This window comes from Lissotriton vulgaris, chromosome 3_2 (assembly GCF_964263255.1).
Source record: "Lissotriton vulgaris chromosome 3_2, aLisVul1.2, whole genome shotgun sequence".
Lineage (NCBI taxonomy): Eukaryota > Metazoa > Chordata > Amphibia > Caudata > Salamandridae > Lissotriton > Lissotriton vulgaris.
Genome location: NC_141690.1, coordinates 155301402 through 155320631, shown reverse-complemented (window position 1 = coordinate 155320631; position 19230 = coordinate 155301402). Strand labels below are relative to the sequence as shown.

The following is a 19230-nucleotide window of genomic DNA, read 5'->3' as shown; positions in this document are numbered from 1 at the left end:
TGTATTCTCCACCTGTTGTGTAGCAATTGCTATTCCTGGGTATAGTTCGGAAGCCCCCCAGCCCTCTCAGGCGCGTGTGCAGGCTTCAGTCCCCGAATACTTTATGTTAAAGCTTACATACATTTCTTGGGACATATTACCGCCTGCATCTGTGCAGCAGCTTCATTTCGAGAGAAGGTGCCGGTGTGGGCAGGGGCACCTCCCTCAAAGGTGCAGCAGGTGTAATGCCAACGGGGCCCAGAGGCCCTCGGGGCCCTCGGAACCCTGATCACTGCTGTATTTCACAGTTCAAACAGCGGCCGGTGGGCCTATTTCCTCCCTTGCACCAGGGCCCATGACACAGGGGCAGGGCCACTGGGTGTGAGTACAGTTAACCTCCCGTGAAACATGGCGATTACACTATGTATAACGTAGGCTTAAGTTACTATCGACTGATAATTGGTACAACCCTGTCCCCAGTACTTACACCTGGAGCTGCACTTGCATTGTTTAGTTCCAAGGCCCAGCCGTTGTGTCAGAAAAGCCAGTGTGGCAGTGCCAACACAGTTTAGCAGCGCCAAATGAGCCCCTTAAGAGTGTCTCTGCCAAGTGGCCTCTTGACACGAGCACCAGCCATCAGCACTTTGTGTGCTGAGACACACAGCAATCATGAAAATGCGGAACTACATGCCTCAAAATGCATGGTGCCATCTGTTGAAAAGCCACGTTTGGTTGAATTTTCCAGAGGTGGATGGGGCCACCTGGCAGCGTCAGCTGAAGTAAAAGTGTGAGAGCAGATGACAGCGCATTCTAAACATCAATCGAGCGCATGCGTGTTTGAGCTCCTGAGAGCAGTGGAAAAGTAAATCTGTCACAGAAAGGGCGGAGTTGAGACGCCACACCACGAACGCGCAAATCCATAGCAGCGACGTTGCAGTCAGGTGATCCAAGACGCCACTGTGTTTGTTTCCTGGTGATGGGATCTAGCCGCTACCGTGGCAGGATCTAGTGCTGGCAGACGCAGGCAGATTACACGGCGGAGGGATACCTCGGGGCATAGAGGAGCTTGGAAAAGCGACGGAGTGATGTGTGGGTTCGGTGCAACAAGTACCCGTGGTAGCTAAAAGTAGAACCGGCGTATGTTTTTCCAGTATCTGTGCGGGAAGCATTTTCGAGCCGATACTGTAACGAGAGGTCCTCAACATTAAATACATCGCCTCTTACAGAAGAAATAAAGGACAGATGTTTAAACAATCCTCAACAGCCTGCCTTAAACAACAGCAAAGGATTTGAGGTCTACTAAGTCTGGCTGCATTTGTGTATGCATTATAATTTATGTTTTAACCCGTGAAAGAAGCCTGCCCACATGAAATCCATGAATTTTGAAGACTAATTCAGGAGTTTTGATACTTTTTGTCCTGAAAACACTAGAATATTTTAAACACCAATCAGCTGTTTGAATACTTGTTATGCAGCGAATTGCTCGGAATTTTTTATGACCACGCTATTTTAAGTGACATTTTTTTGCGTTAGCTCACAGTGTGTGGGGGGCTCGCAGTGTGTGGTGGGGCTCGCAGTGTGTGGGGGGGCTCTGTGTGGGTATGTGTTGGGGGACATTTGCGAAAGATAAAGCTAGTGGCATTGCAAATAACAATGCCATTTATTTATGTTAAAAAAAAATGGTCACAAGCTTTGCCAATAGCTCAAACTTTAACAAAGGCAAAACCATTGCATTGTAAATGCTTGTTTATTTACTTAATAAATATAAAACTAACTTCAGGGTTTAAAATACCATTGTTTTGTTTTTATAAAACACCCGCCTAAGCAATGGCAGGAATTGAACCGATGACTGTAGACTCCTGCAATCCTGGCTTGAACCACTACGCTATGGGCATTGCTTCCAACTTATCATTGAGCAGACTGCATTGCGCATCCAAAAACAACAACAGTAACGTTTACAGCTGTAATACATTGACCACTCCTTCTAAAAGCAATTATAACGATTTCCATTTCCAACAACTGTTTTTATTTTTGGCATATTTATATAGCACAAACTCGACTTACAAGTATTAGTGTGCTTTACATGAGCACCGTATTTACATTACACACTCAGTTACGGGAGTTTAAGTGATTTGCCCAGAATCACAGGATGTGAATGTGAGGCTCGAACCCTGCTTTTTCCAACACCAAACTCGGCAGTCTAGCCGACGGACCACATCCTCTCTGCTTAAGGTAGTTGAAGCCGCGACCCTACCTAAAACGGGCGGGCCCCTGCACAGCATGGCAGCCTCACCATTGTGCCGCAGTCCGCCGCGGCCCCCACCACCTTATTTAATCGTACCGCCTGAAATGGGAGCATCTCTTGAGCACCGTGCTAAAAGCATATTTATATTTATATAGCCCGAACTCTACTTACAAGTATTGGAGCACATTACATGAGCACCGTATTTACATTACACATTCAGTTACGGGAGTTTACGTGATTTGCCCAGAATCACAGGATGTGGGCGTGAGGCTCGACCCTTGCTTTTAATGTTGCAGACCGCCGTAAAAAAAAAAAAGAGCTGGGGGAAGATAACGAGTCTGCTGGGATCCCTCTGTCATCCCCGTGAACCCCTGCGCCCTGTGCGCTCCGTGCGTGCCTGCCTGACATTCCGATGCACGCCTTGGGATTGGGTCTCGCGCGTCTACATTACAAGCTCACACGCGCGACCCAATCCCAAGGCGCGCGTCGGAATCCGCCTCCGCCATAGACAATGCTGCGTGCGTGCACAGCTCTTGTCTCCATTCCTTGTTGGGTCTTGTCGGCTGAGCCGACTACTATGGTTCTCTGGCGAGAACGCGCTTCGCGTGCTTCTAGCCGAGACCCAAAAAGGGGCCAGTATAAAATCTAAGCAGATGTCAAAGGCTGAAACCAGCTTTCACATTCAGACTCTAAAAAAATAGTATAAAACAAGATACAGAAAAACTTTTAATAAAACAAAGTGGTTGGTTAAGAGCAATAAAACAGCCTAGAAATATGAAGACAACAAACAAGTTGTGAAGACATAACAGAAGGTGAAGATCAGACTAAAAGTCCAATGCTAGTATTAGAGAAGTTGGTTTTCAACTTTGTCTGAGGTCAGATGTCAGTACAGAACTAGTCTTGCATTGTATGAAGACTGGAATCAATGTGTTCTGAGGCTTGCTACATTGCGCCCGTTTGAATAAGCCCAGGGCTTCACACCCACTTAAAATACTAATATGTTTTCTTTCTGATCTTAAGTTATTTCTTATTGATTCGTTTATGGAAGGAATGGAAGGGGAAATAAGTTGTTTCTGGTTTCGAATGAGGAAATTAAGCATGGTCAACCTTTTACTTCTGGACAATGCAATAGAAATGCCTGTGTTAATATGCATGTTTCTTGACGCTATGGCCATGTTTTAATAAAAACTTTTTTTTTAAATTCAACAATTTGGACAAAGAAAAGTGCCTAAAGGGAGATCACGGTTAGTAGCATGTGTTTACAAAGCATACCAAAAGAGACTCATCCTGCTTCCAAACATAGTTTGACAAAGCTGTGCTCAAAGAAAGAATTGAAATGATTGCTGTGCCGTTCCAGATACACAGACAAGCCTAAAGCTGGGAAATGAATTGGAGCCCAAAATAGGAGACAAATTACTTTTACTAGCCAATAGAAGATGGAGACCTGTATCCACAGGTAGGGGGCTAAAATGTGCCCAACCATTACCTAAGAATTCTATACCTAGACAGGCAAATTGAAAATGGAGACTGGTATCTAGAGAGGGGACCAAATAAACGTTCACCTTATGAGAGGAAACTAGACATGTGTACCCAAAAACAGACGCCAATTATACACCTGTATCCACACAGAGACAAAAAAGTTAGGAATACCCAAAGAAAAGAAGGCCAGAGCTCTACAGATCAAGTGTATTGATACTGCTGTCTACATGTGAGAGCTTGGATACAGAGGGACAACAAAGTACCTAAAAGAGAGTGTACAGTGACATGTGTGAACACGAAGATGTTCATTGCACAATCACAGATTGGCTGTGAAGCTCCAAATTGAGATTGCAGACATGATTGTCGACTTAGAACTTGCCTCACAATACCAACTGAAACAATGCTTAATGAGATTCCCAACTCCACATGAATTACTCATCCACCTGACCACAGATAAGGAAGGTGCAGTCCAAGCAGAGTCAATTGAGTAAAAACTGTTTTTGAAAATTCTTATTTTTATTCATATACGTCTTTTCATAAAAAAGGCACAGCCAACGCGTTTCGTTCCCCTAGTGCCACGGGAACTTCGTCAGGGCTAACTCACAAGGCACACAAGTACTGGTGACTTGTACTGAGAAAACGTGTACCCTCAAAAAAAGCACGTTGTCAGGGTCCAGTCTCCCCCAGGCCTTTATGTTCTATATATCAGCCCAAATCTAGATCGGGCAGCCACAAAAATATAAATATAACGATGTGCTGGGCACAAAGTCTTAAAGGAAATTCTCGGTGTATGCTCGGACATTTTATCCAGCTGGATGAATTAACCATCAGTATAGGCACCCCACAATTAGTTCTGCTTCCTGATTTCTATCCCACAAATCTAAAAGACCAAGTCATCACCCTCTGCAGTATGGGGGTGCGTCTTCCCTAATTTTAGAAAGGCGTCCACTATATCAATGGGTCGCCCATAATTATAACAGGTCCGTTTCACCAGAATCTGTAATATGGCGATCAGACCCCATAGCCCAAAATCCTGCTAATTCACCTGACTTTGCCATTATCCATCTTGATAGAGAAGTTAGAATGAGAAACAAAGTAGCTATTATATACAGTAACTCGACAAGAGGCTACTGAATCATTCCCCACCCTTCAATGTCTTAGTTAAAATCAAATCTTCCACAATTCCCCAGAAGACAATCATGCCTTTGTTGAACATTGTAAGGAAAATATAACTGCTTCACTAAGCCCGTACAAGAATAACAGCATCGTTGGAGGCTACACCCTCTCCTGGGGTAACCTTACTGATTCTTTTTGCCAACTAATCCCCTCTTTCCTGTAGAAGAATGATCAGACACAAAATTCCCTTAAAGCCACTCATATTTAAAGGGGCTAACTTAGACTTGATTATCCCGAATAAGTACTTATATCAGGTAGAAGACCTGCTCCCAGTGGACTGGTTTTATTAGCAATTCCTTCTCTCATGTCCTTCCCAAATACATTGACTTGTGGTCAATAGAAGAGGCCATCAGTCCAATCAGGAATACAAATCTCAGCCACAAAACTCTTACCTATTGTTTTGCTTCCTGTTTACACCTTCCCGTGGCTGATCAAATTGCAAATAAAGCTATAAACTTTAATGACAGTATGGCAGAGATCCCGTTTGACTATACTCGAATAAAGGAGAAAAGAATCAAGAATAAATGATCCACTCCAGGGTATACTAATAAACTTAATGCAGAAAAAAGGTCTTACATTAACAGAACATGAATGGACACAGCACCCGACCAGGGAAAATCTGGTAAGCCTCTCCACGGCCTGTACAACATAAAAAAATAAACTTTTGTAGTGAAATTACAGACCCTCAAATCTAAAATTCATCTTGCCAAAAGAATACCCGTGAAGTTTTTTTGAGGTTATCAAATGCATCGCAAACCCTATACCAATTCTTAAAATAACTGATCCTGCCAAGAATTTGCCCTTCCCTATGAAATGAAGGAAAACATGATTGAAGTGTCCCTTTCACGCCTAGCAAATTTTTTTCATCCAGCTTTTTTCCCCCTAGAAAATCGCAAAAATCCTGGTCCATCTTCAGAAAAATATCTCCAATTGAACTTCTGAGCCTCATCTTCAAACTCAATCAATCGAACCCCTCTGCAGACCATATTGTTGCGAACTAGCCAAAGAAATGTAGCCTGTTCTTTACCCTTACAGGCTGACCCTCAATCTCTGTATGAAGCTGGCTCTGTATTATCTATACCAAAGTAAGGTATAATCTGCACAGTGTCTAGTAGATTCCCAAAGGCTTACAGAGGTAAAAGTAGATACTACCTTACTGTCTGTTTGTGGTAGTGTGGAAGAGCAATAAGCCTTTATCAAAGTAGTGTTAAGCATTTATTGTACACACTCAGGCAAGAAATTATGTCACACACTCAAAGACTGAACTCTGACCAATTCGTTTCGTATAAAAATATTATTTAGTTGTATTTTATTTCTAGAACCAAGCCAGGCCTGGTGCAGGTAAGTGAAATAATACTTAGCAGTAATAATACGTTGAAGGCAGATGTATGCAATTGGTTTGGATACAGGTAGGTCAATTATTCAGAAACAGTTTAAATTACTTTTCAGTTACTTTGCAATTACTGTTTAATTACTTTTCAGATTACTTTTTTTACTCAGTGAGATATGCCTAGATATAACACTGACATTTCCTAAATAAAAAGGTAAGTAAATCAGTTTCTTAGGTTTTCACACAGTTTTCCAACCCCACACTTAAAAAAAATTTCACTGAAAAGCAGTCAATCCAATCCTATGAAAGGAAATGAAGTTATTGGTTTGCAGGTAAGTACTTGGTTTTGGGAGTTGGTTTCTGTGGTTAGCACAAGGGTTCCCCCAGAGTCAAGGATGCACTCCAAGCGCACCCTCAAGGGCACTAGGACGGCCGGGTGCTGAGGCCTAATGTTATCCAACGGGGGATAGGGGGGCCTTTGGTTGATGGCTGGTCACGGGCACATCACTTGGATGTGGGAGCAAAGCTCCTAGGGTTTAGCTCCGGGCAAAGGGGCATCCGGGCAAAGGGGCATCCAATTTAACATACAAGATGCACCCACAGCGGAACAGGGGCGGCAGGGTGCTGATTTGGCGTCAGGGGCCCATATGTTTTCAATGGGAGTTGCAGGTTTGGGTATTTGGCTGCAGGCTCAGACCAGGAAGTCTTTCGGGAGAAACCAAAAGCTGGCAGGTAAGATGGAGGGCTGGGGGACGTAGGTACACCTCAGGTCCTCCTCTCCAGGGCGGTCGGCTGCAGGGGTGCCTTTTGAGGTTGAATTTCACCCTACTGGGCCACTCGCGGTTGGGGGAAGAGAGGGGGGGTCTCCATGCAGAAGCTACAAGTGACATTGGGGAGTCTTGGATGGGGTCAACCCATGGTGGGCTCGGACCCTGAAATGCTGGTTGACCTCCCTGGGACTGGTGGGCAACTCGAACTCGGTCATAGCCGTCGGCTGCAGTGGTGGTTCCAGGGTTGGGTTTATTTGTCCTCAGCAGGCTCTGAGTTTTTATTTGGTGATTCTTTTGAATAGAGCTGCTGTTCACAGGCGATCCGGTCTTTGTTGAAGGCAGTCAGTCCTCCCAAGGGTTCTGGAGGTCGTTGGCTGTAGGAAAAGGCGACTTTGGTGCAGGATCTCTGGAAACTGCAGAAGAGCCGGTAGGGCTGGGACCAAGTCAGTTCTTCTCTGTAATCTCTTCTGCTGGGAGTCTTCTTTCATCCTTCTTAGTCGGTCGCAGGAATCTGCCTTCTGGGTTGAGGGGTGGGATAGTAGAGGTGGGTACACCATCTGGGCTGCTCCTTTTTTTCTGGCCTGTCTTCCCGCCAAAAAGGGGGTGAGACAGGAAGAGGGCCCGCTCCTGATAGCAGGAGAGGTTGGGGGTCATGTTACAAAGGCTGCAAAGCCTTTGAAGCTCCCCTGTCACAGATGGCTCTTCCTGACGTGGTGGAGGTATGAACACCTCCACTCAGGAATGGCTTAGTTTCTAGGCCCAGGGAACGAAGTCTTCTCCAGTCAGGGAACCCACCGAGTTTGGTTGTTTTTCAGGAGCATCTCTAAGATACCCCCTGAGTGCATTTTATAATAAATCCCACACTGGCATCAGTGTGGGTTTATTATGCTGAGAAATTTGCTACCAAACATCCCAGAATTCAGTAAAGTCAGTACGGTGTTGTGGAGTTCGTAATGACAACCTTCTAGACCATATACTCTTTTATGGCTTTACTGCACTTACAATGTTTAAGAATGGACTTAGACGCCATAGGGGTACAGTGCTCATGCAACTGTACCCTCACCAGTGTTAGAGAGCACCCAGCTAGAGTGTTGTCTTACCAATACCATAGGCAGTGGGTTGCAGGCATGGCACACGAGTATGTGTGACATGTCGACTTAATTTTTCTGTGCACAAAAACAAGCAGCCTCCAATGGCATTGTGGGTGTGTACAGGACCTACAAGGGTGGCACAATATGGGCTACAGCTCTTAGAGGCCTTCCCTGGTCACAGTGCCTTTGGTATCCCTGGTACCTTTTATAAGGGACTTACATGTGTCTAGAGAGGTGCCGACTGCGAGTACCAATGTACAGTCTTGGGTAAGAACACACGCCCTGGGAATCTGATTGACAGGGACCCAGGGCACATCAAGTCAAAGTGCATCCGAAATCAGGCAAAAGGTGGGGGGTTACTGCAACAGAAACCCAGCTACCTGCAATCTCTACCTAACTCAAAGACTATTTCCAAACTGACTTAAAATTATTGTAATGTCTCCATTTGTAAACCAAAAAATCATTTTCTGCTGATTGGAAGGTGTTTAGTTTACTCCAACCTATTGGGGGGCTATCATTTCTTTCCAAAATCTTGGAAAGCTGTGTGAATATTCAAATGGAACAGTTCATTAATTACAATCTTCTTGATGGCTTCCAGTCTGGAATCAGAGTCAGGGGCAGCATTTCTGCAAATTTCTGATGCTGCTCTGTAGGGTCTTGATAATGGGAACTCCTGCCTGTCGATCCAGACAATGGTCACAAATGGTCAAAGCCAACCACTTACTTTCTAATTTGATGCTGGTAATCTCTTTATGTAAGCTCTGTACTTGCATCAGCCCTGCAATCTTAGTTGCGCACCTGAGTGACATCCTTACAAAATCCGGCATTTCCTTTCATCAATACCCAGACGATGCCCAGCTGCACCGGATGATATCAACTCTGTATGATCTTGCCCAGCTTACACCTACCATAGTCAAAATACAGTACTGAATGTTCGTCCTTAATCTCTTAACTGAACCCTAATAAAACAGATTTCCTACTCATCTCAGCAGCATCTTCCATCCCAGTGCAGCAATGGCTTGATTCCACCAACATTCTAGATTTTACATCGCCAATCATGAAGAATGCCAAATCGCTCCGCTTCATTCTTGATAACAAACTAAACCGTCACAATAATCTCAACACAATAGCTAGAAATTATAACGATCGAGTCAAGGGGATCAAACTTTTCCTCCTAGGCTAAGAGTTCAAGGAAGTAACCAAAGCACTAGTCATATCTAGATTAGACTACCAGAATGCAACCTTATCTGGTATCCTGAAACACATATTGCTCCTCTCAGACCCTCCCTTTACACTACTGTCAGACTTTTCTCTGGGGTTGGTTGCTCAGATCATATCCCCCAGTCCCGCAATCTCTTAGCTGGCTTCCCATCAAAAGGTGATGAATCTACAAATTGGCCTGCATAGTTCACAAACTTATTCATTCCGATACTTCCACTAATTGACCAACAAACTGAAGATCTCTGGGGCACTCACTACAGGTCTGAATCCTTACTACTATAAGTGCCGGCTTTCAACAAAAAAAACACACCTTTAATCTTTCTCAGGAACGGACCTACGGTCTAGAACTCAGATCCTCCTACCATTCACACAAGCTCCTCCTTCCCTGCTTCAAACAATAAACTAAAACTGTTCCTCATCAACCTGTATTTTCTGCCCTCTATTCAATAGCCACCTGCCTGATGCAGGCTACTCCTCTAATCTATTGTCTCCTCTTCAAGGGACCATACTAGAAAGACAGGGTTTTAAGTGGCCTGAATTTTGAAGCAGGTCCCAATTAGGCTATTTGTTTCATGTCCTTCAGTTAATGGGCAAAAAGACTAATTGATTTCTCAACAAAGACTATCAAAAGCTTTGACAATCCAAATATATCTGCCTTGTGAATGCCATGTCAAGTCAGTACAAACAAAACATAACGCCTAACTTAAAAAAAAATTATCCTTATAAATGAGTATATAGTTACTTCATACCAAAGATTTCCTTATACCAAACTTGATTTCATTTGGATTCAACTGCTATTATCAAAAGGCTCCTTTATTAGGACATATTTCTGAAGTAAAAAAATATACTTAATTTTTTGTAATCATAATTCAGTGCAATTTAGAACAGTGATTACATCTACTTCTCCAACCGCACATACATTCGTCCCCTCATAAAATACATAACCACCACTCACATATCTTTTGCATAATACATCTAAAAACTCTTTACATACAGGTTACCAATACCAATAATGTTCATTATTTGTTCAAGGTTGTACATCAGTATAGACTCTTTAGATCAAGTATTTTTCCTGTACATCTACACTAATACATATAAATCCTTTTGTCATTATTTTTTACTATAAACCACATAGTGTTGTGCAGGTTACATCAAAACTTCATGTCTTTTTGATGTAGTTCAAGTCACGTGCCAAAGCATGTTTTGGGGAAACCCGTCTGACACTGTAAACCTTCAGGGCACCAACAACTACCCACCTAAAAACAAACCATGGTTGATGTGTAAGATTTCACAATTACATCTAAAGATAATAAGTCCAAATAAATTCACTCACAAGACTCCAATTGCAATTTAACAACAAAGCAAAAAATTAAAACACTCCCTTCACCAATTTGCGTTTTTTTTCAAATCACCATATCACCTCATGGCGTGCTCATACATACATGCAACAAAGTGTATACCATTTTATGAAACATTACTAATATTTAAAGAACTATCTGTACCCATTAACAACCACATACATAAATACCTCGCCTACTCATTAGAGAAATCTCACTTCATTCAGACCTTGCTTTACTCTCATCACGCTAGGGCCTACGTGTATAAGCTTCCTGCCTATTAAATAATCATAGTCCATTATACCTCATAGCCACCCAATCATACATACACAAAAAGAATGATTTTTTTTATCTAAAGTGATCAAGTTACCTCAAAAAGTGTGTCTCCAATATGCATGCCTCTAATAAAAGCATCTAAAGTCCTAAATATAGTTCCTTTGCTTCAGCCTAGTTGTTCACCATATAGTATATCACTACCTATGAACAAACCGATGTTCCTACCAAAGAAAAATACAAATGTTTTTCGACTACTGACTAGGGGCAAACCCGCCATGCCACCTTAAGAAATACTGGTACCAACTTTTACCAAATAATCACAAAAGATATGAAAAGATCAAGTGCAGCCACCCCAAACAACTTGTCAGTCCCTATATGCCTTACCACCACAGAGTCACGACATGGTGTGGATTCACAATAATCTCACTATGCCAGAAGCAAAAGATTTGACCTCTCCTTTTGGAGTGCCTTGCATATCTGTTACCGCTTTTGCATCATAGTGGATGAGCCATAAGGCCTTTCCTGAGACTTACGTTATTTGCCGGACATCTTGGACTGGCAGAGGCAAATTTAAAAAACAGAGTTTTTTTTCACTTCCAATACAAGAAGCCCCTCATTGTACAGAATCTAACTAAGAACCAAACTGCTATGCATAACCTATGCTATACAGTGAATACTATTCACTGGGAACAAATAAATATTATGAAATACACACCCAGGGTATTACAAGATAGGAGTTAGCCCTTTTCACAATGCTACTGCAGCCGCCATCTAAACGCAATGATACCAAACTGAAATAGGAGTATTGTCTACTAACACAGAACAAAGCAACGCATAATACAAGATCCAGATGGAAACACAATAAAACTGTCTACATCCAGATGCTCATGAAGCAACCCTATGTCTCAAGTAAAAAACAACCAGGGAAAATGAACAGGTAGAAACTACCTCAGTCACTAAAGAATGTTCTAAATGGCATTTTAACAATGTATTTTCGTCATTACGACCTTGTTTATGTGTGCCCACTGTAAAAAAAAACAAATAACTATTTTCCTTTGGTAGGAGGTACAATCTAGAATCCCTTAATAGTTATAATCTTCTCCAATATAACCCAATTGAGACTGTTTGCAGGATGATCATATTTGATGCAATGCTGAATCATAGGGCCTAAGTTTTCTTGTAGCGGATTGCTGACTTATGTTCAGTTAATCTATACTGAAATTCTCGTTCTGTTTCTCCTGGAAAGTAATGCACACGGTCAAGCCAGACCTAAAAATCTATGTGGTTGATTGCTCTCCTCCCATCTGTGCTCCTGCCTGAGAGAAACGTCCTAAAATATCTAATTATCTAGGACACTGTATTAACATTGCAAAATCATGTGTGTGACCCTGAAAGTTCAAGCTCAGACAGCTGGATAAATACAATTGATCACAGCTGTGTGGAGGGGTGGCACTTTTTGTGGAATCACACCTTCAGCAATATCAAAACACACACTGATGGCTCACAACATATGAGTGGGGCCTAAGTCCCTTCCCTGGTTATACATAATTATCTGGCCACAGCTGCGCTGTTAAACCAGACCATAAAAACCCCTGAGGTGTTGTGCTTCAGCAATGAAATCCCTCTTTACATTTCACTTCATCTTGCAATCCCAAAAAGTATTTGACTTTCCAAGGCGTTTCATTTCTGCTGTTTTCACATTTTGTTTGACTCTTGCATAGTGCACATTTTGAACGGATTCACTTCTAGGTGTTCTAGTGAATTCAGGCTGTGGCTAGGTGCTAATAACTGTGTAGGATTGCAAGCTCTGAATTTGAGGTGGACCTCTGTACAGCACACTGAGCTATAGTTGCATAAGTGCCAATGGTAATGGTTGGAAATATGCAGATGGAGCATTTCGGAAAGATGGAGAGTAAAAGGGCATAAGTGAGACTGCAAGAAAAAGTGGAATTTATTTATTTAGTTTTATATATCGCTAGCTAGACCCGACGGTATCAGAGCACTTTACAAGATTGTGAAGAAAACAGTAAATCAAAAACTTAATAACATATGAAGGGAATTCGACAGAACAAAAGGTTTGAGTGTCAGTAAAAGATGGGCGCAATGCCAGAAATTAAACGCACATAAGTAAGTCAAAAAGCAATCATAGATTGGTGGTGCAACTGGGTGAATGGAAAACCTCTAAAACCACTCAATAGTCTAACCAGAAGGCCAGTTAGACCCTAAACAATTAGAAAAAATACCCTATGCACACACATTCGAAAGTACAAGCAATTGTGATATCATTGGATAAGAACAAAAATCCAAATGGTAAGGTAGCAAAGTGATGAAGGAGTCTTGTGTAGACTGAAATCCTCAGTTCTTTATTTTCGTGACATAAAAACAGCAGCCAGCCTACACGTGTTTCATCGCTCACGCGAATCTTCAGGGCTTCAACGCTACTGTATACACAAAGGAGGTCGCTCTGCCGGCGATACTTCAGACACGGTGGGGTCCTTGACCAATAAAAGAAGGTCACTTCCGACTAAGTTACGTTGGACAGGACAGGTGAGAGATATTGTACGGAGACCGTAGAGATGCCAGGAAGCTTCGTAAGTGAACCCACTATCAAGGTCGTGATAGTGAGCTTCCGGGTCACGGTGTTCCTGGTATCGGACCTATACCAGGAACACCGTGACCCGGGAGATCTAGATGCCGGCGCGCACTTCGCGTCTTCCTCTTTTGATCGCGTTTACTACACTACTCTATGGGAATTCTCCAACTTGGCACATGAATTGAAAAGGACCGGACTCACAACCTTGACAGTGGGTTCACTTTTTAAGCTTTCTGGCATCTCTACCGTCTCCATACAATATCTCTCACCTGTCCTGTCCGACCTAACTTAGTCGGAAGTGACCTTCTTCACTGTTCTACTCATACTTTTATTGGTCAAGGGCCCTACCGGGTCGGAAGTATCACCTGCAGAGCGACCTCCTTTGTGTATACAGTAGGGTTCAAGCCCTGAAGATTCGCGTGAGTGATGAAACACGTGTCGGATGGCTGCTGTTTTTATGTCAAGAAAATAAAGAACTGAGGATTTCAGTCTACACAAGACTCCTTCATCACTTTGCTACCTTACCCTTTGGATTTTTGTTCTTATCCAATGATATCACAATTGCTTGTACTTTCGAATGTGTGTGCATAGGGTATTTTTTCTAACATATGAAGGGAGACTCAATAGATTATAGTACACAAAGAAAAAAACTAAAAAGTTTGAGAGAATCTAAAAGAAAGCATACACAAACAGATTACTATGACAAGAGTCTAGTCCTGTACAAGAGATAATTAACCAGGTTCAGTGAGCTAAGAGTTAAAGAATTTGTTGAGGAGGAGGAGGAATTGTGGGTCTCTTTTGAAGAAAGGGAAGGAGGTGTTGCATAGTAGATCGCTAGGTAGAGAGTTCCATATGCTCTGTGCATTTCCAGAAAAAGAGCAAGACTTGGTTGATTTTTTTTAGTTTGAGAGGCAGGAGCAAAAATGCGTTGGAGCTTCTCATAGATCTGGTAATCCCAGTTTACATAAGCTTGTTTTCTAAGTAGTTGGGGGTATGAGTGTGAAGGGCTTTGTGGGTGATGCAGGCAGTATTGTAAATACATCTTCCTTCGATGGGAAGACGGTTGAGGCTCTTGAAAACAGGAGTGATGTGTATAAACCATTTAACATCTGTAATGAGCCAAGCTGCCATGTTCAGAACAGATCTAAGGGGGAGAGGTGAGTTTCCGGTGTCCCTGTGAGAATGGCCTTACTATAGTCCAGTTTGGAGAGGACCACAGTCTTGAAATCATTGGAGGGAATGAATGGTTCAATTTTCTTGAGGTGTTTTAGTGCGTAAATCGCTCCTTTGGCTGATTTTTTTATGTGCTCTTTCATTGACATGTTGTCCAGGAAGAAGCCATGGGATTTTGCGGTCTTGGATAGAATGAGAGAACGATTTAAAGCTTTCAGCTCGCTGAGCCTATAGTGGACTGGTAGGTGGTTGCTTTTGAGGGAGAATAGAATTATTTCTATTTTGTTGGGGTTTAGCTTTAAGTGGTTAGAGTTAAATCAAGATTTTATCTTGTTCAGTGTGCTGTTGAGATGTCGAATGTCACTGGATGATTTGATTTTGTGATAGAGTTGAGAATCATCAGCATAAAGGTGATATTTGTTCCCTGCCTGCTTCAAGAGGACTGTAAGGTAGGCCCGTACTTGTACCTTATGAATGCTGCAATAAAGGTAAAAAAAAAAAAAAAAAAGGGAGGACCGTAAGGGGTTCCATGAAGATTGAAAAGGGATGGGGAGAGAATTGAGCCCTGTGGCTTTTCAAGAGTGAACTGCATGGATTTTGATAGACACGAGTTGATTTTGATTTGTTGCGATCGGTATTGTATCTAAATCTGAACCATTTTAAGATGGTGCCATGGATACCAAAGCGAAACTTCAGTGATTGAAGTATGGCTGGGTGATTAACAGCATCAAAAGCTGCAGATGGGTCAAGTGTCTCCCTCGTCTAAGAATCTGTGGATGTCATTTGAGATATGGAGCATGGCAGTTTCAGTACCACAGCCTTTCCTGAACCCGGATTGAAGATGTCCAGGAAGGTGAATTTTCGTATATGATGATTAAGTGGATGTATGACACATTTTTCCAAAGTTTGCTAGGAACGGGAGGTTGGAGATGGGTCTGAAGTTGTTGAGATCATTAGGGTCAGCCATGGGGTTTTTGGGAATGGATGTGATTTGTCCTAGTTGGAGAGAGTCCGGTACACAGCCCGAGGTGAGAGATGTATTGAAGATTAGAGTCCAGAATGGGACAAATATATGGTTGAGATTTTTTGACATTGTGGATGGGAGGGGGATCCTCAGTGTGGGCCTATGGCTTTAATTTTGTTATTATATTGAAGACTTCTGTTTCCGTCAAGTCTTTGAAGTCAGACCAGTTGGCATTGTTTTTCAGTCTGGAGTGACTAAGGTAGCCGTTAGTTCCTTCAGGGGTCGTTTGGTCAATAATGGGATCTGGAAGAGGAGCTGCCGGGTTGGGGGAGGGGAGGGGGTTCGGTGAAGGTGGTAAGGATGGAGGGAAGACTGGAGAGTTGTAAGAATGATTACTTAATTTTGGCAACATTGTCAGAGAAAAAGCTAGCAATTTCTTCACATCATTTATTAATGGCAATTATATCATGAGGGGGTGAAGACGTGGTTTGTCGTTTGACAATCTTAAAGAGCTATTCTTTGCACGGTCCAATTGGTTGCGGAAGAAGGAGTCTTTTTCCTCTAAAGATGTGTTTCTTGTATGATAAGCATGTAGTTCTAAGTAGTGCTAAATGCTTTGTCGAGGGGTTTTGTCCCCATGTCATTCCTGCTTGTCGGAGTGGTCTTCTTTCGCTGTTAAGATCTGAATTAAACCACAATTTTGATTTGATCGATCTCAGTTGTTTTAGTTTAGGAGGTGCCACTTGATCTATAACATCCAAAATCGATGTGTTGTAGTGAGATCACCAGTAGTGTACGCGAGGTGGTGACGCTGTAGTTCACAAATCTTGGGTTCAAGTTCAAGAACTGGGACTTGTTTGATATTTCTGGTCAACTTGATTAGGTTTCTTTGTAACATTTAGGAGGGGTCTGACTGGGGTATTGATACTGAAAAGAATTAATTAGTGGTCTGACCAGTGAATAGGTGAGATGGAGCTGAGGGAGACCAGGTCATTTTAGTGATAATCGCATCTAGAGTGGAGACTTCGATATGTGTTGGTTCATTGCAGAGTTGATTAAGTTTGTTAATTTCAAGAAAATTCGTTAGTAGCCGGACTGAGGTGTCTTCTGAGCTGTTCCTGGGCAATTTCAACATTAATTGGAACACATCCTTTGCGTCAGTTAAGGAGAACCGAGTAATTAGGTCAAATAACTCTTCGACATAGAGGGCGCAATCACCAGGAAGATGGTAGATGGTGTGGAACTTGATAGGAGATGAGCCTTTACTTAATGTGGAAAGTTGTATTCCTATTTTGTGAATTATGGCTAGACCACTACCAAATCTTTTAGGTCTATCATGTCTAATGATGGTGTACCCAGGATTCGGTGAGGAAATCAATATCCTGTTTGGCTGCTGATTAAGTGGACAACAGGATTGTCAGACACTCCAAAAACTGCTACCCCAGCCACAGACTTTGGAAATGTTTAATTTATTGTCTCATTTTCAGAATTTAAACATTTAGAATTCTGATTATTCACAACAAAATCTTTACTGTTCATGTATCTTGTAAAAGCACTGACAGAGCTAATAGTTTTGGCTTTTTCCGGGTACATGCGAGACATGTCTGGATGAAATAACAACAAGCTCAAACATAGAGAGGGGCCCAAACACTGATCAGTTGTCTAGCTGCGTGAAAGACAATTTTTAAGTTTACAAGTTTCAAGGTAAGCTCTTTGTTACATAAGCCACGCGTTTTGGAAATATTTATTTGGGCACCCCCGTTCCCTTCTTTCCACAAGTATTGGATAGTCACAAGTGCCTAGAGAGATAGGGAATACATTTTTTTCAAATGCAGGACACAAACCAGCGATAAGCGTGCGGGGGCATCGTAACTACAATAGAGGAGGGGGGCGTGTCGGAGCAACCTCGAACCAGAAACTACAGTAAATGGAAAAACTTTTTTTAAAGATCAGATGTGCAAACACAACAGTAGCAGAGCTCACAGAAGGGTGCACGAAGCTTGCGTTTGTTCCCGGAAACAAAGAACAGGCACCCGAGTCCAAAAATGGGCGACACACTTGAATAAATCATCTGAGGGCCATGAACCATTGTACTTAAAGCGGGGACAGGCAGCGACTAAACGGAGCAAGGCGAGCACAGAAAACTGCGCACACAGTTTGTGTCACAAAAATACGGAAGATCGTAATACACATAAAAACATGAGGTTCCACAAAACGCGGACCAGCCATATTAGCAAAGAGAAATAGCGCTACCCGCAGTCTTATTTACTGCTTGGCACAACCGCATCCCCCCGCCCCCGGAAGTTAAAGGATACAACCCACCCACCAGCGAGTTGCTCCCTGCTCTACTTAGTGGCTCCAGGGAACATGTGACCGGCTTCGTACAGAGCCGCTCCTGTCGTCACGGGCTCGCGGCACGCTCATCGCGCCCCTCTGGCCGTCCTTCCCAGTGTGCTACACAGGCGGCACTACAGTTCCACCCCACACCAGTTTTCAAACCGTCTCCTACCTGCTCCCAGTCACCTGCAGCCATTTTGAGAGTCCCCGGGGAGGTGGAAGAGTAATCGAGCAGCCGAGAGCATCGAGCGGCAACAGCGGCAGGTGCCTGACAGCAGGACTCACCTTACACGTCCAGAGCCGGGCGGTGATTGGCCGCTGCAGCGGAGGCAGCGGGAGAGAGCCTGTAGCACTTTGTGCCTGGTACACCACCGTTCTTGCCTAACCTATTGGAACACCTGCTGTGATAGTTGTCAGCAACCCAGCCACATCCTTCAGTGGATATACTAATGTCTAATCACAAGAGTAAATCCACACGTCTTTGCATACACACATGCCAGCGCCTTAGAAGAGGAAAGTCTTAGATTTAAAAATAATAATCGGGAGTGGGAATGTATTTCCCTCTTTGACTTCTATTAAAGCAGAGGCATTTTCTCGTGAAACTCCAGACAGCCAAAATAAAGCTATTTTTTGGCTGCAAAATTCGGGAGTCTCCGACCTGAACAGGTATATTGGGATATATGGTTTACGCTTACACTTTTTGCGTGCTATTTTGAGCTATTCACTATTTAAGAGTGTAAAGTTCTTTAAAGTGGTTATATCTTGGTCCTTTTTTTACAATATGATGTTCCCAGTACCTCGCCATAAAACTGAAAAGAACAGTCTAAATTTCCACGTGGCTTATACATTTTAATTTCTCTTCAGCTCTTCTCCTAAAGCCAAAAAACGACCCAAGTTCTCTTGTAAGATTCATATATGACGAAGACATAACAAATACTGCTGACAAAAGGGTGGAAAACATAAATACCAGACTTAGAGCTTAGGTATTTGGGGAAACACATACGTGCCATCATTTTATTGTGCATTAACAATGTTTCTTTCTAATCCAACAAAAACGTAATGAGAATGTCTATGATTAATTACAAAATACCACTAAATGTATGAAAGGATCAATGTTGAAATTTGTGAATCATGCATTAGAAAACAAATTGTAAATTAGTTATTTTATCTACAGAATTAAGTTTGGAAAACCATCTTTTTTGATTATATTCAACGACGAAAACTGAAGAAATACATAGAATGTTCAAATGAAATTGAAA

The 19230-nt window shown here is 42.6% G+C and overlaps 1 protein-coding gene across 3 annotated transcripts in view; it reads right to left on the bottom strand.

The window, feature by feature from the left end:
* TBC1D14 (TBC1 domain family member 14) overlaps positions 1-18254 on the bottom strand; it is a 944726-nt gene extending 926472 nt beyond the window's left edge. The window contains exon 1 of one of the 3 annotated variants that reach the window (XM_086964122.1): positions 18144-18254. The gene's annotated coding sequence lies outside the window, so the exon portion shown is untranslated. Of the gene's footprint in view, positions 1-17960 lie in introns of all 3 variants that reach the window. The other 2 variants (XM_086964121.1, XM_086964123.1) reach the window with 2 other exon arrangements.
* Positions 18255-19230: the final 976 nt, after the last annotated feature.